The sequence below is a fragment of the Urocitellus parryii genome, unplaced genomic scaffold (genome assembly GCF_045843805.1).
Source record: "Urocitellus parryii isolate mUroPar1 unplaced genomic scaffold, mUroPar1.hap1 Scaffold_83, whole genome shotgun sequence".
Lineage (NCBI taxonomy): Eukaryota > Metazoa > Chordata > Mammalia > Rodentia > Sciuridae > Urocitellus > Urocitellus parryii.
Window position 1 is genome coordinate 1002922 of NW_027554189.1, and position 27693 is coordinate 1030614.

The 27693-nt window shown below is 40.0% G+C and overlaps 1 non-coding gene and 1 pseudogene across 1 annotated transcript; both read left to right on the forward strand.

Moving 5' to 3' along the window:
- Positions 1–801: 801 nt before the first annotated feature.
- LOC144252994 (vitrin-like) lies at positions 802–27693 on the forward strand (annotated as a pseudogene).
- Trnaa-agc (transfer RNA alanine (anticodon AGC)) lies at positions 17199–17270 on the forward strand. The gene has a single exon. It is a non-coding gene; the product is annotated as a tRNA-Ala (tRNA).

Consider the following 27693-nt stretch of genomic DNA (forward strand, 5'->3'; position numbering starts at 1 on the left):
AAGCGACTGCTCCCTGCTGACTGGGATGTGGGCGGGGAGCTGCGGAGGTAGTGGGAGGTGCTTCTGGCTGCCTCCATTGCCTCAGCTGCTGGGCGCCTGGGCAGCTCCCTGGGTTTCTGCGGCCGCCATGGCCAAGCAAGGCAGGTCCGTGCGTCTTCTTCAGCAACAACCACCCCGGCGGGCGCCGGCGGTGCTAAGGGGTTCCGGCCTCTGGCGGAGGCTGCTGCAGCCGGCGACGGGTCCCTTCCCCCTTGGCTCGCGCCCATCCCACCCAGAACCTCATCCCCTTCTTCCCTTCACCTTTGGCTTTCGCTAACCCCACTTCTTCCACCCGGGTTCTCACTCCAGCTCTGGATGCGTTGTTGACCCTCCCCGCGCCTTTTCCTCTGCTGCTTCCCACTCTTAACTCCCAGTCTCATTTCCACGCTCCTGCCATGCTACATCTTAGGGCGTCCCTTTTACTTTACTAATTGGGCTGACAGTAGTTTTGAGAGACACTGTGCAAAACATGCTGTCCTACCGTGTCCCATCCTAGGTCTGGACACGTTATCTGCCAAAGGTATTGGTAGTTGATTTCTCTTTCTGCAAGGAAAGTGATCCAAGAAGACAGCCCAAGTTGTGTCCCTGGGGCCTTGGCTTTCAGTGAGAGACTGATGTTGGGCAATAGTGTTAGAAATATCAACTCCCTTTTTTTGTATGTGAATGTCTTTTTTTCTGGCCTTTTCTTCTTTTTCACCGCTCCTGTGTTTCGTTTAGTTTCATGGATTTTGAATGAAGGACCTAGGTAATTGTGGTCCAGTCATGGTTTGCAGATGGTTCCGGTTCTCAGAATCTAAAACTTGCCAAGAGTTAATTTTATGTTCCATGTTTTGTGAGACTGGCATGTATTTTTAAAGGAGCTAAAGAGGCTTCAGTATTAATTACTTGCCTTACATAATCTGCCAGATAAAATATATCCAGAGGTGAGCTATTGTGGGCCCTGAGAAGAATGAAAGTGAGTTGATACTTTACAGGCCATTCTGAGTTGGTAAGTTGGTTTTCAGTGCTGGTTCTTAAAAGTTATAAAGCACAGGCCTGGGGATGTGGCTCCAGCGGTAGCACGCTCATCTACAAACAAAGATGTTGTGTCCGCCGAAGACTAAAAAATAAACATTGAAATTTTCTCTCTCTCTCTCTCTCTCTCTCTCTCTCTCTCTCTCTCTCTCTCTCTCTCCCCCCCCCATCTCTAAAAATAATAAAATTAAAAAAAATAAAACTGATATAATGAGAAATTTGTAGAAGTTTATATATTAAAAAAAAAGTTATAAAACACACACTTAATTTCAGGAGGAACTTAAAGAACTGTTATTGGTTGTGCCTGTTTTAGGGGCTAGTCCTATATGCTTAGGAAATTTGAGTACAGTTTTTGTTTGTAAAGTACTTGAAGTTAAAATGCTATCCAGTTAACCCCCCCTCACCTCTTTTTGTAACATGTATTTTCTTTGGCAGAGAGAGAGGGCAAAATCCGTTAAGTAGAATCATGTGCTAAAACAGACTGCTTTTGTGGAGAAGTGGTTCTGGAAAGACCAACAAGGCAAGATTATAGTAGACAGGGTTATCAATAAGGACCATGCTTGCTGCTGGCTCTGTGATCTAGAGGAAATCCTTTAACCTCTCTGGGCTTCACTTTCATCATTTATATTCATGACATGTTTACTGAATACACACCATGTGTGTCTAGGTTATGGGATTAACAAAAATGACAGAGCTTCTGCCCTCCTGGAGTTTGTTTTAGTCTGAAGGCAAATAATAAGCAAGTGCAGCTGTGTAGAATAATGGTTTACAGTGGTAACAGCTGTGGGGAAAAACAAGTCAGCGTACAGGAATAAAGTGTGATGGGGCAGCTGTTTTAGATGGGATCATTAGGGAAGATCTCTCATGGAGATAATGGATGAACAGGTTGAATGAATGTGAAAGTGGTCCATGGTGTCTATGATTTCTTCTAAGTCTGTATTTCTACAGTTTTATGTTTATATTCTTTGGTGACTTTCATTTCTACTGTTATGGTGCTCTAATATAGTCTATTTGAAATTTGTAAGTTTTCTTAGAATGAGTCTGATCATGTCTATATAGTACCCAACATGTTTGAATGCTTATACATTTTTACCTTTATTAGTAATGCATTGTGTAAATGAGCTTGTGGATTTCAGGCTTCAAGAAAGAGTTAAAGGCAGGGCTTAACTTTAATGTGTGCATTTGCAGGATATGATTTTTTATATAGCAGCTTATATTTTAATTTCTATTTAGGAATTGTAAAATAAGTCATGCTAATTTGGTCAAAAACAAAAAAGAACTCAATACTATAAGTAGGAGTTTGAGAATTTCTAATCCATCCTGTCCTGTTCACCCTCTCCCTCACATTTAAACTTTTTGATTTTCCTGTGTTGTCAATCTTTACTTTTTGACACAGACACACACATGCACACTTTAAACTTAAGGAAGGTTTCTCATTCATGCTCATCATATTAAGAACAATACATTTTTACAGTGTCTTGACTTGTGCTAAATTAAGTTCCCATAGATAAACTTAAGAACTCTTTCATATTTTCTGAACCTAAGTATTAAAGGGGAAGAGGGTTTGCAATATTCTGTGATCTTTGTCTCCCTTATTAGTGAAATTGGAAATTAAAAAAAAAAACATTTTTTTTTGCATCAGATCATCATTAAATTCAAACATTTCACTTCATTTTTCTTCTTCTTCGCCATTAGAAATATTCCTAGTAAAACAATAGGAAATAAAATAGTTAAATGAATTTTGATGAAAAATATGGATCGTTTTAAAATTTCTTCTTATGTTATTAACACCAACAAAGATTTAATATTCTGTCTAATTTGTCCCTTCAGGAACCTGTCAGTTCTGCTCTTTCAAGTTGACAAGGCAGAGTTTTCAAAGGCAATCCAAGATCCCAACTACCTGGCCTGCCTCTGCCACCTTCAGATTTTGAGAGTAAGGAAACAGCTATATTGTACCGAAAACTTTTGTCATTTATTTCCCCAGGCATATTTTAATAGACTGTCTATTAACTTTTGGCAATGTTCTCCCACTCTAAGAGAATAGGCTATTCATGGGAGGAAAAAAAGAATAATCAAGGTATTACTGAGCTTTACATGTGTGAAAGGAATTGGAGAAGGAATACTAATAAGATTTGAGAATATTTTCTGTATATGAGACATTGTGCTAAAGACCCCAAAGAAACATGTAGTCTAGTTAGTAAAATAGAAAATAAACAATATGTAGAAGAATCAGAGTTTCTAATTTGCTAGGAAGGTTAATTTTATTAGAATAGCATAAGAGGGAAGAATTGAGTGCTGGAGGAAAATGCTTTGAGTTAAAGAGAACCCAAAGGTCAGTATTTGAAAATTTCTAACTATTAGGAAAGCAAATATATGAAACACAAAAATTAGTGGCCCTAGCTGGGAGCAGTGGCACAGTGCTCACCACCCCAGCATATTGGGAGGTTGAGGCAGGAGGATCACAGGTTCAAACCCAGCCTCAGCAACTTGGATCCAGTCTCAAAATAAAATGTAAAAAGGAGTCTGGGGATGTGGCCCAGTGATTAAGTGCCCCTGGGTTTAATTCCTGGTCCTTCCCCATAACCTATGCCCTAGATTTTTGGGGATTACTAGGGTTTGAATCCAGAGGTGATTTACCACTGAGCTGAATCCTCAGCATCCCTCCTTTTTTGTTGTTAATTTTTAAATTGAAACAGGGTTTCTTTAAATTGCTGAGGCTGACCTCGAACTTATGATTCTTCTGCCTCAGCCTCCCATGTCACTGGAATTATAAGTGTGCATCACTCACTGTTCCTGGCTTGGCCCTAGATTTTGATGATTATGTGTGGTAGAATTGGAAGAGGCTTGGATATTTACCAGAAAGTGCTAGAATTGTATGTAGTTGGTTATAAGATTGTGCAGGGCATGTGGTGTGGAGGTTGTATGCTGGAGTATTCATGAATCTGGGTTTTGTCAGTAATAATTTATATTTTCATTCAGCATATATTTCTTAAGTACCTACCTCATGCTGTATCCCATTTGAGGTACCAGAAAAGATACAACAATGAAGAGAGAATGAAGAGATCTTGCTCTAATCAAGTTTAAATTGGGAGCAGACAGTGATAAATACATACATAACAGATTGGAAGGTGATAAATGCCCTGTTGGGATAAGGGGGATGTGTAATCCTTGAGAGGGGAAGAAAGCTTTTACTGATAAGATGCCATTTGAGTTAAAACCTGAAAACGTAATAACCTGAAGTGAAGCTGTGTAAGCAGGGGAAGCAGCCAGGAGAAGGGGGAATGCTTGGAATGTTTGGGGAATAACAAAGAGGCAGATGTGGCAAGAGTAGAGAAAGCTGATGGAAGAAATAATGTCATAGAAGTACTGAGTCTTGCCTATTATACCTCAGCAAGATGGACAGCCATTGTAATGTTTTAATCAGAGAGCAGAGGTAATGGCTGTCTTTAAAAAGATCCCTTTGCCAAAATGAGAATAGATGTGGAAGGGTAGAAGAAGCAGGAAGACTAGTTAGGAGGCTGAGTTAATTCAGGCTAGAAATGAGTGAGGGTGGCAGGGATATATGAATGTATTTTTTGTTATGTCATCAAAGTATAATGGATTCTGAACAGCTTTGAAGATAGAACCAGCAAGATGTACTAGGCGTTGGATGTAAAATTTGAGAAAAAGGGGAGTCAAAAATGATTGAAACATCTTTTGATGAAGTGGCTTCATAAAACTGTGGAGAAGACTTTCTAAGCATTTAAGTGGAAAAAGTAAGCACTTAAAATGATGTTTATTTTTGTTATTATGATAATATATAAAATATTGTGAAAGGCACAGTGGTATAGATCTTTGTTTAATTCCATGCTCTACAATTTACTGTTGTATATCATGCCTTTAATACATATTTGCCAAAATGACCTTCCAGAGCCTTGATTTCTTGTGTGTAAAGTGAGGATAATTAATTGCCTTGTGAGACTTAAATGAGTTATTTTAAAGTATCTGGTACAGGTGTGGTACATAACACAAATAAGTGCTGAATAAATAAATAGCAGCAAATGCACTGTGTTAAGTTTTACTCTATTTCTTTTATCCCCAGAGAAAAGTATGATCTTCAGTCATGAATTCTTTCAAAGCTAGAGTATGTATGTGCCGTCCTGGGTCCATGCAGTCTAGTATTCTGGTTCTGACCCTTGCACTAAGGACATTTTAATAGGAATGATGATCTTGAGTATCTGCTTCAAAATAGTTATATACTTTGAAAGTACTTGCTCTCTTTGATAACCCCCAGGCATCTATTATCTTGGAATTCATATGAGCTCTTCTGAATATAATTATCTAAAGTTTGCATTATACCTTGGGTAACATTGTACACACTTACTACTCTATGCAACTAATCCTCAATTTCAATTGGTCCTTTAACTTCTTTATTTTGGGAACAGGTAAACCCCTTGATGGTATGGTATAATTTTGTGAGCAGGTTCATTTTTCATTCTATTCATAGCCTTGATAATTTCACAAGCTTTAATTATGAGGTTTTACTCTTTTAAAACATATCTTGTTATTTGTTATTTAAGTTTTAACATTTCTCAAACCTTGCTGAAGTCTTAGAATAATGTGTGGAACTTTAAAAGTTACATATTCCCTGGGCTCCACCCCAGACCAATCAATAATATTTATCAGAATCTTTGGAAATATGGTCCCTGGCATTACTGGGTTTTGTTGTTGTTGTTTGTTTGTTCATTTTTTAAAGCTACCTTATAGTTGTAATATGCAAGGTTTAAGAACAAGTGCTTTAGTTATTGTTTTTTGTTTTTACATATACAAAACACACAGTATGTATTTAAAAAAGTTTGGCAGTTTCAACACTTGTGTTGGTTTTCCATATATGGATAGCTTTATAGAATTTGGGATATGATTTCTTTTTTTATTTCCATTGTTCTTTCTGATGATAGCTAGCATTTTATTTTTAGGCAGTAGAATATTATAATTTGAATCACTTCCCACTGACTGAAGTATATAATGACAGTGTAATCTTTGAGCTGGAACTAACTTTGAAAATAACCCTTACTTTAGGTATAGGTAAAGTAAGGCCAGAGAGAGAAAGATTAAATGATCAAGAATGAAATAGTTTTTTATAAGCTCTGTCACTTAAATTTCCAGATGTCTTTTTTTCTTTTTGGTATTGGGGATTGAACCTATGGGCGCTTAACCACTGAGCCACATCCCTAGCCCCCCCACCCCCTTTTTAATGTTTTATTTAGAGATAGGGCCTCACTGAGTTGCTTATGACCTTGCTAAATTGCTGAGGCTGGTTTTGACTCCAGATCCTCCGGCTTCAGCCTCCAGAGCTGTTGAAATTACAGGTGTGTACCATCATGCCCAGATCCAGCTACTCTTTTAAAAAGTCTTTTCAGATACTACTTCTTTTTTTTTTTTAAGAATTTCTTCTTTAGTTGTAAATGGACACAACCTTTATTTTGTTTATTTTTTAATGTGGTGCTGAGTATTGAACCCAGTGCCTCATGCATGCTAGGTGAGCGCTCTACCACTGAGACACAACCCCAGTCCCACTATCTTTCTTTTTATTGTTGATTTTATTTTATTTATTTTTTGGTTCTGGGGTTCAAACTCAGGCCATTAGACATGCTAAACACACACTTACCACTAAGGCACACCCTAGCCCTAATATCTCCTTCATTCCTAAAACTTTCAGAAGTAATCAGAGCCACACTAGTGCTACTTTTTATTATTATGATTTTTATTTGTTCTCCTTAGTTGTGACAGAATGCATTTTACTTATTTTATTTAATATATCAGACACAAATATTTTATTGTGTTTTGCCACTTTCTTATTTTACATTTCATATTTTCTTTGTCTTTAGTGTTTTGTAGTTTTATTGATTTGTCAGAGTATGGATTCCTTTTTATTTTGTTTGGGACTTTATTAGGTTTCTTAAATCTTTAGGTTGGCATTTCTTTAATTTTGTCTAATTCTCATAATTTCTTTAAATATGTCTCTGATTGCACTTTCTTTTTTTGAAAAAAGGCTTTAATTATATGTATATCGTAGGTCCTCTCCTTTTCTCTAGTCTATATTTTACATCTTTTTATCTCTGAATTCCTTTCTTTCCTATTTTTTTTGAGCCTGGATCTCACTGAGTTGCTAATGATGGCCTCAAACTTGCAATCTTCTCCTCATTCCCCAAGTAGCTGGGATTACTTGTGTGTGCCACCATGCATGTCATCTCTGTTCTATTCTGGGTAATTTATTCTCATTTATCTTCTAGTTCATTTTCTCATGTCTTAATTCTAATCCTTTTATCCAGTGAAGTTTTGGTTTTGTTGACATTCACCTTGGTTATTTTTTCAATCAAATCTGCTGGGTATTTTTTATCCCCCTCCAAATAACATTCTGTTTGTAGTAGATATTTTCAGAATGATCTTTTATTCTTTAAACTTAGTAGTTATTTCATAATTACTGTCTCTGTAGTTCTTACACTTGAGATATTAGAGGAGCCTTTGAATGGTCTCTTGTTTTCTAGTTCTTGCTCATGATGACTTGACTTATTCTTTTATATTCCTGGTTTATTTTTGTGTTCTACTCACTGTCCTTTAGAAAGTATAAGACTAATATGAGCTCTGAGATAGAGGTGTCTTCTTTAGGAGGGTTTTGTTTTTGCTTCTTGTGGATATCTGGAGGCATTATCAAAATTCAAAGCTACTTTAAAGTGAATTCATTGCTAAGATTTTTTTGAACACCCAGCTGATATAAATTATGATTATAAATACATCTGAGTGTCACTACACTTATGCCATTTTTGCTTTGAGTTTGTTCTTTAGTGTCTTAGCTTAGTGTGAAATATGTTACCTCTCAGACTCTTCTATTTTGGATTGTCTGGGTCTTTGATTTTTTTCCCTTGGGTCTTACATAGCTGTCCAAACTAAAGTTCAAGTTTTTTTTCTGATTGTTCAATACCCAAAAGGGGAAAAAATGGCTTTTATTCCATGTACTTAACTGGATTCCCTTGTCTTGTCAAATTTTGACCATGTCATTCTTTGTTATCTTGTCAGCTTTGTGTTTCTTTTAAGAAGATTGTAAAAATATTTTGTACAGAATTTATAGCTGTTTTCAATAGGAGAGTTGCTGTAGGGCACCATTACTGGAAACTGATTTTTTTTATGTTACTTTCCAAGTCTAACAAATAAGAATGACTCTAGTAATTATCTTAGGAACAATACCACTCACTGATGGCAAACAGTTCTTTTTTTCCCAATGGATTTAAATTCCAAATAGACTTGTAGACTTTTCTTTTGCCACTTAAAAATGGGTCATCATCCCATTGTTTCCTAGATTCCAATAATTCTCATGACAACTCAATAATCATTTTTTTATCATTGTTTTCCTGTATATAATGTGTCTTTTTCCCTCCCTCTGGATGAATTTTGAGCAGTATATCATTATGTCCGTAAATGTGTTTTTCTTTTATATGTATTCTGATAATTTTTGTTTTGTCATTTATTCACTAAAAGTTGGAATATTTTGACCAATACTTCTTTAAGTGATTTTTTATACCTCTTTTTCTCTCTCTCTTTTTTTAGACTCCAGTTATATATATGATACACCATTTGATGCTATCCTACAGGTCACTGAAATTTGTTCATTCCCCCCTCCCCCGTTTTCTGTGCTTCTGAAACTCTTTCAATAATTTTACGGACATACCTTGAAGTATATTCACTTGTGTCCAATCTGTGTTGATCCTATTCAATAAATTTGTAATTTCAAATGTACTTTTCAGATCTAGAATTCCCATGTCATTCTTTCAATTTCGCATTTTCACCTTGTCTACCATTATATTTACATGCTTATTTAACATATTTATCAGAATATTTTTTTACAGTCCTTGTCTGCTAACTCCAAGATCTGATTGTCTCTCACCCCTTTCATATTGTTGTTATTGACTGCCTCCTCAACCCCCACCCATTACCCTACTCCTGTCTCTGAATGACATTTCCCTATGTTATTCATTTGTATAGCATTGTTAAAAATTGTATTTTGAACATTATGGATAATACATTTTAGAAACTCTCGATTCTGTTATCTTCCTGTGAAAATATCGCTTGTATTTTTTCAAGCAATTAAGTTATTGATGGATCAAATATCTCTTGAAAAGGTTTTGTTATGTTTTATTTTTAAGTTTTGTCAGGGTCATCTATATAGGTTTTGCTATCAATCTTATGGTGGTTTTCTTCTTTTTTTTTTTAAATATTTTTAGTTGTAGATGGACACAATACCTTTTTAATTTATTTATATGTGGTGCTAAGGATCAAACCCAATGCCTCATATGTGCTAGGCAAGCACTCTACCACTGAGCCACAACCACAGCCCTATGGTGGTTTTCTTAATCCTGGAAAGTATTTTTTATTCTAAGTCATACCCTTTCTGTAGACTCAGTGAAAAACCTGAGATATTTGCCAAGACTATCTAATTCAGCAGGACATGGGATTCAAATTCTGTCTCACCAACAGTGGATATCTGCAGAAATCTCTCCTTGACTTTTTAAGTCTTCCTGTTGATGTTTTTTTTTTCCCCTGAGGATTCTCAGAATCTCATTCCATACAATCACGTTTGAACATGTGCCAAAAATTTGAAGGGAGTCTATAGATTTGGGGTTTCCCCTTCTATGACTCTCTTAATCAAACATAGGTTCTATGCTATCACCCAAACTCTTTCTTTGAAAATTCTTTGCCTTGGGTAGAGCATATGGAAGACTAGTCTTTCCAGAAGTTGAGTGCCATTGCTCTTTTTCATGTGCCAGAAGAGGAGGATTTTGAGATGGCCTAATAATATTGTCAGGTAATAATCATCTTGATAACATACATGAAGTTTTATCCCCTGGTTTGGACATGGAAAGTGAGGTTCTTTATAGAGGTTCATTGCTTTTCTTATTGCCTATGAGCCTTCAACAGCCACAGGTTCACCCAAGAAAACAACTGAGAAGTGCCCTAGGGTATGGGATGGAGGGAAACTCCTAGTGCTTTACTGTCCAGGACTTGAATTCTAAGTCCAGCTAGCTACTACTTGAAGTAATTTTCCAGGTAGAAGAGGAATGTACATGGAAAGGAGAGGTATTTGGGTAGATATGTTGATTTTCCCTAACTCTTGATGTTTGGGTCTATCATTTTACTTAGGCTTCTTCTTCCTTTTCTTTTTCTTTTAGTTGTAAATGAACACAATGCCTTTATTTTATGTGGTGCTGAGGATCGAACCCAGTGCCTCACCCATGATAGGCAAATGCTCTACCACTCAGCCCAAACCTCAGTTCTTACTTAGGCTTCTTATGTACTTCTGAATATAGAGGCCACACTCTGTCTCTGAATATCACCTGTTGCCCAAAACCATTAACTTTTCAGAAGGTATCCTAATACTGCCACTATGAATGAAAGAGTAGGAACTCTACCAAACTTAAATATTTTTTAAAAATGGTATCAAACAAAATTCATGGAATTAATTTCAGTTTCATAATAAGGTAAGGACACTGACCATTCAGTGAGGATCAGCCACCCACTTCCTAAAAATGAATTCTGTTTGATCTGCTTAGATTTAGTATGTGGCAACAGAGTCCTTTGATACCTACATCTATTAATCATACCTTCAGTCACAAGAATCACATGATCGAAATTTGTTGCATGTGTGCAAAGGGCATTTTGCTCAGTGAAATTCAAAAGCAGGTACTTCCTATGAAACAGTTATTGACTGAGATCCTTGAGCTATTAGTGTCAAGGTAAAAAAGAGTGGTCAGCAGTATATCTAGCGAATTTTTGATAAGTAAATTAAGCTATTTCCAGGCAGTAAAATTTGTGTCCCTTTTAAAGGTAGATTTGATTTGCCATTCTTGGGGTTTATCCAAGAATAGGCTGATGTTTAGTAACTGAAGGTTTTCAACACATGTGCTCAAATACAAATCTTCCAATTGCTATTATTTTGTGAGCCACTAACAGGATAATTCAACATAGTATATTTCTTTCTATCTCTAATCATTTATTTATTCAACATTTACCAAGTTCTGCCTGTATTACAATCCAGGCCCTGAGGATAGACAGGGACTCAAGGAATTCAAAGGTACACAGAAATCCTTAGAGCAAGTGGCACATGCCTAATAGAATTGCCTTCAAGGTCTTGTGGAAACCCAAAGAGGAGATGACGAGTAGGTAAAGAAGGATGAGCCGGAGTGTTCCGGGCTGAATTTTAGAAGAAGGACATTCGGTGAGAGGGGATGCACCTGTAGGACACAGGCAAAACAGATGCTCCCATGACTGCGCCAAGGGCACAGTAGGATGGGGTGGGAAAAGTCTGGGTAGTGAAGGGAAGCACCTTAGGACTGCTATGACACACCCAGAAGTTTGGATGTCCTGCAAACAGTGGGAAGCACTGGAAGATCTTAAGTGGGATTTAAGCAGCGTAATGCTTACAGATTCCTCTGGGAAGAGTGGGGAAAAAGCACTAAAGGAAATAATAGTAAAGCAAGGAACAAATCAGGAATTTGTACAATTTACCACAGAAGAAATGATGGTAGGATTATCTATCCATTGAAAAGAAATAAAGAACTGGTCCATGCTACAACAGGGATAAACCTCAAAAGCGTTATGCTAAATGAAAGTCACATATTGTATGATTCCATTTGTATGAAACTTACAGAATTAGTAAATCTATAGAGTTGATTGTAACCAGAAGAAACAGAAAAAGTGGAATGGCAAAAGTTGTGGGGTTTCTTTCTGGAGTTATAAACATTTTGATTCTGGGGGGGTAGATATACAACTCTGTGAACATAGTAAAAGCCATTGAGTTGCATGCACACTTAAAATAGGTAGATTTTATAATATGTGAATTATACCTCAACAAGGAGTATTTTTTAAGAAAAAGGAGAATGATAAAGCCAGATCAAGAGATGCACCAATGCTCTGATTACAACCTGGCCATCTGTGTGGATGGGCCTACCACAAATCAGGACAGGGAGTCAGAAGGATTACAAGCTTCTTTCTGCATATTTGGTTTGAGACATCTACAAAGTTGTATTAGTCGCCTCAGACTGCCATAACAAAAGGTCATCAATTAGGTGACTTAAACTACAATTTTTTTTTCTTATGATTCTGGAGACTCTAAAGTTTAATGTCAAGGTACCTGCAGATTTGGTTCCTGGGGAGGGTCCTCTTCATGGCTTATAGATGGTTGCCTTCTCTCTGTTCTCACATGGTAGACAGAGATTTCTGGTCTTTCTTTCTCTATATAAGGACACTAATCCCATTATGAAGACCCCACCCTTGTAACCTCATCTTAACCTATTTGCCTCCCAAAGGCCCATCTTTGCATGCCTAGTCTCCACTGGGGACTAGAATTTCAACATATTGGTTGTGGGGTAACAAAAATATTCAGTACTTAACAACAGTATCACGATGATATAAATAATAGCTAAGGGAACTTATAAGAGAGTCTAGAGATAAGAATTTGAAAGAGTTCATCATATACTTAGTATTAAAACTACAAATGTGAATAAAACAAACTGAGGAGGAAGAGGGAGGAGAAGCAACAGTTGGGGCTAGACCACTAGGAAGGCCAGAGCCTCAGGAGCAGACACAAGATCCACCTGAGGAGGGTGAAGGAAGCTGGCAGGAAGCAGAGATCAATAGAGAGCATAAACCCACTCAGTCTATACAGGTCATGGAACTGATTTGAAGTCACTGAGAATACAATTTTGCTAAACCAGGGAATTTGGTGTTCAAGTGGGCCAATCCTGGACTGTGCACAGTGACAGGACCCTCTAGCTGGACACCGAGCCCTGGTTTGGGGGCTTTCAAGCAATGCAGAGGACTCTGGCTCACCTGCCCCATGGCTGGGAACTTCATTTTCTTCCAAGTGCCATTTCATTTTGCTAATGAAGTGTTTATGTTCAACTTTCATCAGAATTAGGATTCATTTAGTTCGTGCTTTGTAATTAATCTCTTATGTTAATTAAACATTTTAGGGCTGGAGATGTGGCTCAAGTGGTAGCGCGCTCGTCTGGCATGCGTGCGGCCCAGGTTCGATCCTCAGCACCACATACAAAAAAAAAAAAAAAACATTTTATACATTAATACATCCCACAAATGTGCTGGGGATTGAATTCAGGGCCTTGTACATTCCAGGCATGCACTCTACCCACTGAGCTATATCCCCATCCCATTATTTGTATTCTTGATGACTGGCATTCTATTTGGAGTGAGATGAACTCTCAGTGTAGTTTTGATGTACATTTCCCTGATTGCTAAGGAGATTTAACCTTTTTTTATATATATTTGTTGGCCATTTGCCTTTCTTCTTTTGAGAAATATTTACTTAGGTCATTTGTCCATTTATTGATTGGGTTTTTTTTTGGTGTTAATTTTTTGTGTTCATTATATATTCTGGCTATTAATCCTTTGTCAGAAGAGTAGCTAGCAAGGATAATAGGTTTCAGATCTAAAGACATAGAGGTTATTATGTTAAGTATCTATCAATTCTTATTTTTTGAATGTTTTTTTATCAACAAGAAGAAATGTAAATTCAGAAAGAAGGTACAGGGAAAAAGGACACAATGACACACCTGGACCTAATAAAATATGCTTGTGTATTAAATCTAAGAATCTTTTTGAATAAGAATTATAACACTTTAGTTTGTATTGCAAAAGGGTAATATTAAAATTATTAACAAAAACTATGGGACATGAGGTCAGAGTTAAAGAGGCCTAGGATTCTCATCAGGTTAAGAGGAGCGTACAAGTAAAAAATAACTTAAATTTTTTATAGCTGCGCATGAAAGGACAACACTAAAAGTTCAGAAGCATAATATATAAATTCTGAAAATAACAGAGAGGGAGGAGGGAACATAGAACAGGTGGTTATTCTATCAGAAGATAGAAAAATAAATAACGTGGCTGCATAACCAACGTGATACTGCAATCTGTACATGTGGAAAAATAAGAATTCATACCCCATTTAAATAAAATGTATGATAGGTCAAGATCATTGTAATGTTTTGAGCAACTAATAATTTTTTTTTAAAATCAATCAATAAATAAAGTTAAGAATAGTACATAAAAACAAGTAATGAACTTAAATAAGACCAGCAATGTTTGTAATTCTAATAAATATAAATAAATTAAGCAATAAAATGAAGAGATTCATGAGTTAGAATTTTTTAAAAAAATTCAGTTGAATGTTATTTCAAGATTCACAATAAACATAAGGACAAAGGAAAGGTGACTATTAAGGACCTGTGTGTTAGACTGGATTTCTACTGGTCCCAATTTTTCATTCCCCTCCGATTCACACTCTTGCCATAGCCTCTTCCTGAGTAGTGTAGATTCTTGCTTCTTGGCTTTGGACTTGGTCATGGGACTTCCTTTGGCTAGAAATGACAATGTGCCAGTTCTGAGCATCCCCACGTGTTTTCCATTGTCCTCTTGCTGCTTTGCCTTTGCCATGAGCACTTCTCTTATAAAGTTGCTGTCCCAGTATACATCCTTGTAGAAGAGAGAGATCCCCCCCTCTCCTCCCGCCAACCCGCAGGCCTGCAGCAAGAAGCAGAGCTGTCTGGCCCAGCCCAGCTTAGATCAGCAGAGCCCAGCTGATCAGTGTTCTGTGAATCAATCTTTTATTTTAGTCTCCATGTGCTTACTTGGCATAATAGGGAGATATAAGGCCTATAATCTCCTGCCTACCATTTTGAACCCTGGTTTTGTACAAGGTGCTTTTGTATTTTCATACCTTGCCAGCTCAGCAGCCCTCAGGAATACTACAATCTGCAGGATGGCCTCCAGTTCTCCATATCCTCCTTTAGGTCTTAATCCCTTTTATGCTATTTAAATCACAGTGACTTATCTGCATTTATTTTTTGTCAGATTGGCCTAGAATGTTGTGGGTGCTGTCCAATACTTGATACAGTGTTTTCTGGCTCACTGGTTGCAGGGAAGCACTTGGGAGTAGTGACCTTTTCAACTTTTAAAAAATAACATAAGGAAGAAATCCACCATCTCGTTTCCTCTGCTGAGTTTACCTTTAGCTCCTAATATGAGTGGCTCCTATTTATTATTTAATCAAAATTGTACCTCTTTTTCTTTTTTTTGGCATGCTAGAGATTAAACTCAGGATGCTTTATCACTGAGGTTCATCCCCAGCCCTTTTTATTTTTCATTCTGAGACACGGTCTCACTAAGTTGCTGAGGCTGGCCCCAAACTTGCCATCTTTTTGCCTGAGCCGCCTCAGTCAGTGGGATTACAGGCATGTACCACTGTGCCTGGTGCCTCTGATGTATTCTTAACAACATCTTCCTTGTGGTTTTGAGAGCTTTTTTGGGACACCTATCCTCCACCTATTTATAAGTTGTCTATGGTCCCCATTTGGCTCCTTCAATTTTTGGAAAGCTATGTTTTTCCTGTAATAACCTCTTTGCTTCTGATAGTTAATAGTGATGTAACAAGAAGGCTGTGCTATGGCTTCCAGAGAAAGTCACAAAAGTTAGATGAGCTTCCCTCAGGCATGAGATATAGTGCCATTGGTTGTGAGCTCAATGTTAATTGATAATTTGGTACTTTCAGCAATAGGAGAGGAGATTTGCTGATTGGTATGTGAGTGTGTTTCAGAAAGTGCTTAAGTAACATCTACCATGTGTGGTGAAGCTGTGGAAAAGATGGAAAAGAGACCAAACTCAGGAATTCATGAGGTGACAACTGACTAAAAAGCAAATCACCAAACAAAGCCTAATGAACAGCACTGTTATGAGACTGAAAGCCAAAGACATTTACACATTATCCAAGGTCAAGAAAAGTATTAAACCCTTCTCACCTAATGTTGTATTATTAAAAAAACATACATATCATTAATTTTTAAGAAATATTAACTTTCAGTATCTTCAAAGACAAACGCATGTAAAATAGGTAATGTGTTGATCTGTTGATGATACTACTATGACCAGAGGTACACAGGAATGGATCCCTGTGTTTCTTTTAGGTAACACGTCACTGTCCCCTACAAGCCAGTGATTGTGGTGGCTGAAAAACATGACCACAAGGAATAACAAGACTTGCTGGGTGTAATGATGCATGCCTGTAATCTCAGCCACTCAGAAGGCTGAAGCAGGAGGATCGCAAGTTCAAAGCCAGCCTCAGTGGCAAAAAGCGCCCATGGATGCCATCCCCAGTACCACGAAACCAAACAAAAACAAAGTAACAAGATGGTATAGAACACAGGAAAGAGTGATCAGTTCATTTTGGCATTTTGACTAGAATATAGGATATCTTGGAAAAGAAGAAGAGAGGAGAGAAAAAGAGAGAGGAGTATCACCATAAGTTAGAACCAAATCATGGAGGCTTTGAAAGCCAAAATATGAAGCCAAACAATGGGAGTACATGAGTCTGGGTTTTGTTACTATAAAGAAATTATTTGAGGACTGGGGTTGTGGCTCAGCCGTAGAGCATTTGCCTAGCATGTGCAAGACCTTGGGTTCGATCCTCAGCACCACATAAAAATAATTAAGCAGAATAAAGGTATTGTATCCAACTACAACTAAAAAATAAATATTAAAAAAAGAAAGGTTTGAGCCTCCATCCATCACTGGATTGCTTTGTAAGAGTGTAAGTGTGTGACTACCTCCTCAGATAAGGACACTTGATGCTCAGCTAAGAGGTCCAAAATTCCCCATTTCCTGATTGCTTTGCTGTTTTTACTTGTTTTCATTTAATCCTCACCATGGGACTTAGTTTTCATCTGGTGGGGAGTTGCCCCAAGGCCTTACCTTGGTTGAACTTATTTTAAATTTCCTGTCTTCCCTGAAAGTGGCTTTCTATCTCCTGACCCCAGCTTTACATCACCTGCCATTTTGATTAGCACAGCTTATGGAAATAACTCAGATCACCTTGAGATACCTAAGAAGATTAGAAAAGAGGGAAGAAGGAAGGGTGGGAAAAGAAGCAGAGAATGTCTCCTGTCTCTTAGATCCTGGTGACTGGTTCCCTGGTGACTGCATTGTCTATCCCCAAGAACTCAGTAGGGATCTACTGTCAGGCACCTTTGCCGCCCAAAGCAACTTCTCATTGATCTACTTCTGGGGATCTTGGAAAAGATGCTTTGAAAGTCTCCTCCCGGGTTGGGAGTGTAGCTCAGTGGTAAAGCTCTTGCCTAGCATGCAGGAGGCCCTGAGTTCAATCCCCAGTACCATCAAATTAAAAAAAAAAAAAAAGGTCTCCATGCCCACACTTGAGGACTTAGTAACCTAAAGCCCAAAATAGCCTCATAATATGCAGGTCCTCTTTCAAAAATTGTTAAGAATCCCAAATGGTGGTAGCAAAGCAGTAAACCAACCCCCATCTGACTACATGGATTGCACACCCATACAGTGTGTCACAGTTCTGAAATAACCTCTCTCCATCCCCTATGAAGGATCCCGGTCTCTGTCTTCCTATCACTCTGCCTACAGTGGAACATTTTATGAACCACAGTTTAAGGCTTTGAAGCAGCTTCTCTTTGTATATAAAAGAATTAAGTATTATTTTTACCTTTCTTGACAGTAATAACTTTTGAGCTAATTTTTATTTTTTTTTTCTACCTCTTCAATGACAACCCTGCTAACCAGTTTAACCTCAAAACTCACATGAATTCTCGAGACCTGAAGACAGCTTTTGAGAAAATTACCCAGAGAGGAGGGCTTTCTAATGTAGGTATGTGACCCCACTTCAGATAATTCTATCTTGTTGCCATGGTTCTCTTTCTATGTGGTTGTCTTCTAACATTCTATATTAAAGGAGGAAAAAAAGAATCCATGAAGAAATGACTCATGTAACATCTGTGTCTTTTCTAAAGTATTATAATGAGTTCAGGTGGCAAGAATTGTCAAAACATGTGTGTCATCTAGTTCCAGCTTGCTTGGTTCCTCGGGATGCCAACATTCTTCGGGACAAGCAGGACTGCTGTTGTGACTATTTCCTGGTTGAACTCCAAGTTGCCAAGATTGAACATTAAATCCCACCACCAATTCCATCAGAAAGCAGTTCAGTGCTCCTTGGGAGTCTTGTTCCAATCGGCTACTGTTGCAGCAATGACTTTGCAAACAGAGTCTTGTCCTCTATTTCAAGATGAATCTTTTGTGATGTTTGAGCCTTTGGAGGGGGAAACAGAGGTTCAAGATGTAATCCTCACTGGAGCAGGTTCAGAAACTCCATTTTATCATTTCACCCAGAGGTGACGGGGCATTAGGAAACAACAGTTTCACATTTTCACACTAACCGTGTTCAGACTGTCAAAGAACCCATGCCAATGTGTAATTAATGTCTAAATGTTAGCCTGATTTGGGGGGACACAAGGGGGGATGATTATATGCTTCTCAGGGAACCTGTTCATACCATCAAAATCCAAAGGACTGGAGATGTGGGCCACATTTGCTTGGCATGGAGAATCTACGTGCAGGGTGTAGAACTATCTTATCCTTGAGGGAGTTACAATAAATCTGATTAATTATTTTCCTCCCCCAACCCTGAGAGAACATTTTGTAGCCATCAAACATAAGAATCAAGTAAATGCAGAGCCTGTCACTTTTGAACAATGTTAAATAACCACTGACCAAGCTGCTGTTCTCCATGCCCCAAATTCAAAAGCATCTTCATTACAAACATGATAAAGTTGATTTCTGACTTGTTCTCCACTTAATCCTTCCATGAGCAAAACTTTACTGGAGAAAAACTTCAGAAGACAATTAACTTCCCTGAGGAGATCAGAAAGGTGTTTCAACCTAATCAGTATACCTTTTTCAGTGTAGCACAGGTTTTAATTCTGCCTCTGGTTCAGGATTTGGGTTCAGAGGACAGAATCCAACCAGCTGGTTCAGGTATAAAGTGATTTATTTCAGAGCATTAAACATTATGAGAATTATAGAAAGGACTGAAGAAGCAGAATTTGGGAGGTTTTTTTTTGCAACAGGGCTTCCAAAGGAGCTGCTACCTCTTCCAAGACCTAGAAACAACTTTCTGAATTCTGCCACCATAACCTCTTCAGGAACCTGCTTCAGCAGGAAGCCTACAATTAGGAAGCTTCTTCTACAGCTGCCACTCCAGAACCAAGTCCTCCCTGACCCATTCTTATCCACAAAAGGGCTATTCTGCACCCTCTCTCCTAACACCATCAAAGCTAGCAACCAACACAAACATGTCTGTCAAAGGTGCTCCAAGAGAAGTCAAATACTCTACAGATTCTCATCAGCATAAACTGCTGAAAGAAAAGTACAGCCCCTGCCTGCTGTCATCTTCTAAATCTCATGTAAATATATCAATTTGTGAAAGTAAAAGAAAGCTGAAAACCTAGATGCAAGAGAGTATGGACATTGTATTTTTCAGACATCCAGCATCTGGTTTCAAGACCCACTACAAGCCCCTCACAGTGGTGTATGCCTGTAATCCATCAGCTCTGGAGGCTGAGGCAGGAGGATTGCAAGTTTAAAGCCAGCCTCAGCAATTTAGCAAAGCCCTAAGCAATTCAGTGACAACCTGTCTCTAAATAAAATATTTTAAAAAAATGGCTCATGATATGACTCATTGGTTAAGTGCCCCTGAGTTCAATCCCTAGTACCAGAAGAAGAGGAGGATGAGGAGGAGGAGGAGGAGGAAGGAGGAAGGAAGGAAGGAAGGAAGGAAGGAAGGAAGGAAGGAAGGAAGGAAGGAAGGAAGGAAGAAATCAACAACAACAATAAAAATCCACTGCAAGGTGGGTGGAATGTGCTTCAAGCACTGGTTCACTGTGGGCTCAACTAGTCTCAAGATTAGGTGGGGTCAAAGTGATCTTTTGGCTCCCTTATGGTGCCTAATATTGAGCCAGAAAGGACTACTGGAAGCTTTGGGACTTGATGGAAATTATGCCTTGGCCATGGAAGCAGTTTTTAGCAGCCAATGTTTTCCCTTAGCAACCAGGTTCAGTGCAGACAGTTCACAGGGGTTCACTAAGACACTTCTCCAGGACTTTAGATGTAACCATTTGATACTTTCATTTGACAGGTAATATTATACTGCCCAAACCAGAGAAGCATTTAGTGTGATAATATTTACTTAGCTGTTATTAGGGACTCATTTGAGAATCTCCAAAAAGAATATGTATGGCCTTGCTACCCAGATAGTACTCATACAAAAGATCCTGTGTATAATTTCAGAGGATGCATGGCTATACATACACATCTCTCTCACACACACATACACACACACACTGGTTCCACACAACCCAGCAAGGGAGCCTTGTCATCCCAATTTTCCCAGGGGAACTTGGGCTTTTAGCACTGAGACTGGGAAATTGCTGGGAAAGTAGGATAGTTTGTCATCTAGTTGACTCTGAAAATGTCCTGAGACCCTGCACATGGGAGAAAGGCATCTCAAGGTTTCACAAAGCCTCATGACTGTTGCACTTAGCTGAAGCAGATCATTGGCCTGGAAGTCTAGACCCAGAGACCATTAGGGACCACCCAGCGCCACACAGCCAGTGGTTGGCACAGCCAGGGCTAGAACACAGTCTCTCAGTTCCTGGTATAGCTCTTCCCTGGACAGCCAAACTTGGGCCCCTGGCTTGGAACTGGCAGAAAGACCATTGACCACAGAATACAGCCCTGCAGGCCCAGCAGCTCCCAGGATTTAGGAAGCCCAGAGAAGGCTACTGTCACTCCAGTTCAACTCCCCTGATCCTGTGCTCTAGGACACAACGTGAGGCAGCTTAGAGACTTAGAGTGAGTCTGGTACCCAAGCAAATAAGAGTCCCTTTATTTCTATGAAAGTCTTTCCCTGCTACTTGCTGGTCCCTATAACTTTTTTCAAGGCAATTAGAAATTAAAGGCTTAAAATGAAACTAAGGGAGTGATGTGACAGCTGCATTGTGAATGTGCCCCAGTGCCACTAAACTGTACACTCACAAATGCTGCTGAATTGTACACCTAAAACTAAAGTGGTTCAAAAAATAGAACAGTCAAACTGGGAGGGAATGAGTGTGTTTTTCTGGATCTTTTTGTGCTGCTGTGATCTGTTTCTGAATTTACCACTTGCATAATCCCTTCAAGCATGAGTCTTTTTCTTCTAGGCTGGGCCATCTCCTTTGTGACCAAGACCTTCTTTTCCAAAGCCAATGGAAACAGAGGTGGTGCTCCCAATGTGGCCATAGTGATGGTGGATGGTTGGCCCACAGACAAAGTGGAGGAGGCTTCAAGGCTTGCAAGAGAATCAGGAATCAACATTTTCTTCATCACTGTAGAAGCTGCTGTGGAAAATGAGAAGCAGTATGTGACGGAGCCTAACTTTGCCAACAAGGTTTGTAATTGCCAGAGACTCACCCACAATCAAGCTCCCCGTACTCTGAAAAGCTGAAATTCCAGGAAGATTGTTTTCTTGGGCTTTCAAAAGTGTATGAATCTCACATCTAGGTAGTGGTATCTCCAATGAAGGAACCTCAAATTACTCTCTCAAAGAAAAGTCTCACACCCACCCAAGGCCAGCAGCTTGGGAACAGAAGGCAGGAGCAGTGTTCCAAAGGTCTCATGTGGAGGCTCTTCCTTGTTCCTCCCACAGCATCAGGGACCTCGACCAGGCAGTCCAGGAAGGCTTCATACAAACACATGAGCATGCACATGTATGTACACACACACACACACACACACACACATACACATACACATGTACTTTCACACAAACATGCTACAAATTAATCTGATAAACAAGAGAAGGGAGGTGTTGCGACATTTCAGGCAGGTCATGTTTCCAATGCTACTTCTGGGTTCTGCTGAGATGTCTGGCTGGACGTGAGGCAGGACAGATGGGATAGTTGGCTTCCTTTTCCAGTCTACTAAACCACCTTTGGTGTTTTCCACTGGTTGTCCATGTAAACCTTCCTTCAAAGGCAAAGCTTCAACTGAAGGACAGAAAAAGAGAGAAGAAAGGATGGAGGGATGGAGGAACAGAGCCAGCAAGCTTGGACATGTCTTTTATTTTTTATTTTTTATTTTTTTCATACTGGGGTTTGATTCTAGGGGTGCTCTACCAGTGAGCTACATCCTCAGGCCTATCTATCTATCTATCTATCTATCTATCTATCTATCTATCTATCTATTTATTTATTTATATATATTTGAGACAGAATCTTGCTAAGTTGCAGAAGCTGGCCTTGAACTTGGGATCCCTGCCTCTGTCTCCTGAGTTGCTGGGATCTCAGGACTGTGCCATCACGCCTGGCAAAATCTTGTCCATGATGCTCCTCCAACTTTATTATTATGTTTTTGGAGCTAATAAGGCCGGACCTCCTGCAGCATAGCAGGCTGCTGACTTCTTCTTGCTCCATGAAATCCTCTTCATTGGCTTCCTGGCCCTGTGCAGCTGTTATTTCACTTGCTCTTTTCTTCCATTATGTACCCTGAACATGGACCTTTTCAGGACTTAGATCCTGTTCATCCATCTTCCTTCACAATCGTCTCTTCCTCCACTCTTCCCAAGGCCACAGCTTCAGTTCTCATCTCTTGAGCTGTACAGTCTTCTCTGTTCAGATGAAAGACTCTCTCCCAGTACCTCCATACTATGGATTGAGCCCTAGGGTGCTCTGCCACTGAGGTATATCCCAGCCCTTTTTATTTTTAGACAGTCTCCTGCTGTTGTTCCTGCCTCAGACTCCAAAGTCATTGTGATTGTAGGCATGTGCCATCATACCTGGGTGACCTTTCCCTTTTCGGAAGCCCTGTCAGAACCTGAAGTCCTACATGCAGCAAGCCAAGTTCATCATCATCTTTCCCACCCAAAATATCTCCTTCTCAGGACTTTGCATGAACAGCCCCATCCATCCCAGAATTCCTCACCAGATCCCAAATTGCATCCCTTTTCTCTCTGTTCTTTCTCTTGCCCAGTGACATCTCCCCACTTCAAGTCAGTATTTAACATCTTACCTGCCTTTCTCCTGGGTCTCCTGTGTAGAGATTTAACAGTGAAGCCCAACTCATGCTTATAAAGAGTTCTTCCAACTTTGGGGCTCTTGCTCCAAACCCTTCACTGTTTCTCTTTGTTCTTGAGGCCTTCTAAAGCATAGTCCCAACCCTGCTTCTGGCCCTGCTGCTGTGACACCACAAAGGCCCTGTGCTCAAGCTAATGGCCACCTGTCCCTGGCTAGCACCACCACTCTCTGCTGCTGGAATCTCACACAGGCTGTTCGATAGGGATACTGCCTCTCCATCCAGAAGATAAGCTTCCTACCAGCACTCAGCCTCTTGTGCCGCCTCATCCATAGAAAGTTTTGTAACCTGCTTTAGGTTTTTACAAATCAAAGAAAACATGTATTTTTCCTGGAATGTTTAAGCCATTACTAGTTTCAAAATAATTTTTTAATTATACAGATTCATCCGTAGTCATGAGGTCAGACATGCTCTGTGACCCGCAAAGGAAGGGACGGGAAGAAATGTTCCACCTAGGGCTGGGGATGTAGCTCAAGCGGTAGTGCGCTTGCCTGGCATGCGTGTGGCCCGGGTTCAATCCTCAGCACCACATACCAACAAAGATGTAGGGTCAGCCGAGAACTAGAAAATAAATATTAAAAATTCTCTCTCTCTCTCTCTCTCAAAAAAAAATGTTCAAATGTTCCACCTTAGGAACACTAGCCCTGTCACTTCCAGGAACACACCAGCAAGTTTGCTCAATGTTTATTTGTAGCTGACTTGAATTTTTTCTGGAACAAGCTTAGGCACAAGTAAATAAATATTTGTTTGCCTATTGGCAAGGTTGTCTGGAAGGCAGAGCTTGGGTTTTGAAGGCAGACAGCTAGGCAATCTAGTTTGGGGAACTCAGGCATGTGCCCTTGTAGTGGCCCTCAGTTTGTTCTCTAACAATGGGGGGGTCATTGTTCCCCTTTTAGGGTGAGGTGAGGATTGAATGAGAGAATCTCTCCAAGAGCACCTAGTACGACCCTGACCCATGTGACTACTCAGCAACTCTGGGGCCCCTTCTCAGTGGGTGCAGCCTGCTCTGGAAACATTCCTCAGTCACTTCTTAGGTGTGCTCTGTTTTCCCCAGGATAACAAAAGCTTTCTTTAATTTTCTCATGCATTGGTGCCCACCAATGCGAGTCATGGGTGGCTGCCAGTACAAATGAATTGAGCTGAAGAGGCATAAATCTGAAGCAGAAATCAGTGACTTACATCTCCCTCTGAGTTTGCCTAGTACAAGGACTTCCCACTGAGGCATTGTTATCTGTGGAGACAGGAGTGATTTCAGAGATTACTGGAGAGGTCTTTGTCTCAGCAAGTGCCTACATAGGGGAACAGAAAGGGAAAGAGCCATCAACAAGGACTAGCCCAGTAAACAGGAGTCTGTTTGCTTCTTCACCCACCTGAAGGCCCAAGGTAAGGGTGCCAGGTTGGGGGACTTGACTGCTGACCTGGTGAGTGTCCCTCCCCTCTGTCCTCCAGGCTGTGTGCAGAACCAATGTTTCAACGTGCAGAGTTGGTTGGGCTTCCCCAAGACCATGCAGCCCCTGGTGAAGCGGGTCTGTGACACCGACCGCCTGGCCTGCAGCAAGACCTGCTTAAATTCAGCCGACATTGGCTTTGTCATTGACGGCTCCAGCAGTGTGGGGACAGGCAACTTCTGCACAGTCCTGCAGTTTGTGGCCAACATCAGCAAGGAGTTTGAGATTTCAGACACAGACACACGTATCAGGCCGTGCAGTACCCTACGAGCAGCAGCTGGAGTTTGGGTTTGACAAGTACAGTACCAAGCCTGACATCCTCAATGCCATCAAGAGGGTGGGGTACTGGAGTGGTGGCACCAGCACTGGCGCCTCCATCCAGTATGCCCTGGAGAAGCTCTTCAAGAAGTCCAAGCCCAACAAGAGGAAGCTGATGATCCTCATCACCGAAGACAGCAGGACCTAGGATGACGTGCACATACCAGCCATGGCCGCCCATCAGAAGGGTAGGGGGAATCTGGCTCAGCCAGCTGCTGAGGCTCCTCTCTAGGGCAGGGAGAGGCTGTCCTTGGAGGGCAAGGAAGGCTCTGCTTTTCTGTGCGTTGGTTTTGTCTGTGACTCTCAAAAATGTTCAAAGCCATTAGAGGAGCAAATATTGCAGGTGTCTGAGTAGCAAAGAGGGAAGGATGAAGGGCAGCCAGAGACTCCCCCAGTGTCTTTGAAAACAGGGAGCCTTTCCTTGACCTCCTACATCCTGAGGCTTTTCCCACCAGGGCTTGAGGCACTAAAAGGAAATTCTATTTTTCACTTTCTATGAAAGAAAAACAAATCCCTAGCTGTGTTGAAGACACCAATTTGTCCTTAATACCTTTTAAAGACTAATAGTGTTCTTTAAGGAAGTCGTACTATGTTTGTAAATTAGATATTGAGGGTTTGGGGGGAAACCCTAAGAAATTTTGATTCAGAATATTTAAAAGTGATATTTCCATATAAAAATGTCTAAGTTGTCGAGAGAAGGCTCAAAAACACACAAAAATATGAGGGCTGAGGATGTAGCTCAAGTGATAGTGTACTCGCATGGGGCACTGGGTTCGATCCTCAGCACTACATAAAAAAAATGAAATAAAGATATTGTGTCCACCTAAAATTAAGAAATAATTATTTAAAAGAACCCCAAAAATGAACAAAGTACTTAAGTGTTTAGAAAATAAATCACATTTATGAATTAATTAATATATATATATATATATATATATTCTCAAAAGTGCCATAAAATAGCATGAAAATATAATAGCCTGAAGAAACCCAAAATGATAATAATAATAGTAATATTAAATGGGCTGGGGTTGTAACTCAGTGGTAGAGCGCTTGCCTAACAAGTGTGAGGCATTGGGTTTGATCCTTAGCACCACATAAAAATAAATAAATAAAAGGTATTCTAGCCATCTACAACTAAGAAAAAGAAAAATAGTAACAATAACAATGATAAAACTGAATAAAGTAGTCAGAGGAACTGGAGACCTCTAAGTGCTAGGGTACAAAACTCACACAATGCAGTGGTCAATTATTTTTCCCTTTTCTGTGCATACTTTTAATATGGGTTATTTTTTCAGGATTTTTTGTATTCTTGAGAGCTGCTTTAAATCCTTTCTAAGACAATTCTTAATGAACGGGTGGTGCTGACTTCTAGAAACCAAAGTATCTAGACAATGCATTCCAGCAAAGTCTTCTCAGGGACTTGCCTTTTGCAGAGTCTGTGGGGCACCTTCACAATGGTGAGATGGTGATGTTCTTTGTGCCAGTTGTCACAAATTCCCTTGGTCTCACATCAGCAGAGTTGGTTCAAGGGTCATAAGCTACCTGCTCCAAATCCCAGAGTGAGTGGCACATGGGCCAGCTCTTGGCTCATCAGCTCAGGGCTTTTTCCAGCACATCTGTCCAAGCTCACGTTTAGTCCCACCCACACTTATTTCTCTAGAAACCTTCTTTGGGCCTCACCCAGGAAGTGAGGGAATGAGAAGACTGTTGGAAATGGGAGTTCTCAGGGGATCATATTCTCATATTCTGAGAAGCTTTAAAGAACTGGGACCAATAGATACAAATTACATGGAGGCGGGTTCCTGCTCAGCCAAACACTGTGATTCATCTAAAAATGCAATGAGCATTGTGTTCCTAGGATAATCCAAGTCCAGAGTTAACAACCATCTGTCAGAATTGACAGTAGAAGGTTCTGTGCAAGGGTGGTCTCAAGGATCTGAAAAGTTGCATACTGTTCTCTAGTCTTTATAGGGGGATATTCTTTCTTTCTTTCTTTGAGCAGAAACATGGGCTTGCTCAGTCTAAGCTCAGTTCCCATGGCCACTTAACCAGCATTTTAAAACCCAAGGCTAACTTCTCCTAATTGAGACAATATTCAGAGAAAAGAAGCTGGGAGGTGAGAAAAGGGACTGGCAGATAATATGCAGAATGATGGATAACTGAAAGCATATTAGACCAGAGCTATGTGAAGCATTGATAGCTACTAATAAGCAGGACTGTACACCTAGAAGATGAGATGGGCCACTGGCATAAAGTGGGCTGCAGGGCAGGTGCCTGGGCAGGAAGACCACCTCAGGTTCTGCCCTCTGTTTCCTGGCCATCCTGTGCATCCACCCTGGTTAACCTGAAGGTGGTATAGGAATAGGAGTTTGTAGAGTAAGGTCAAGTACCTGATATCCAACTGCCCCCAACCAAATCAAGAACTATCACAGCAGGCAGTCTCTCCATTTTCCCCACTGAAGATTGTTACCTCCTGTCTGAAGTGGATGCTCAAAAGTATTTCTTGAATGAATGGCCATACCTGGTCTTAATTCTAGAGCCTAGAGTTCCATGGGAGTTTTTTTCTTTTGCTTGACATATTTCTGATTTGGGATTGGGTTGTGCTGACAGGGCAGCAAAAAGGCAAAGATTCATCAACAACACTTTTTCTTAGGGGCATTTGTTTCATCTGATCTTTGTCCCCATAGGAGTGATCACCTGTGCAATAGGGGTTGCATGGGCTGCACAGGACAAGCTGGAGGTCATTGCCACTCACCCTGCCAGAGACCACTCCTTCTTTGTGGATGAGTTTGACAACCTGTACAAATCCAACCCCAGGGTCATCCAGAACATTTGTACAGAGTTCAATGCAAAGCAGCAGAACTGA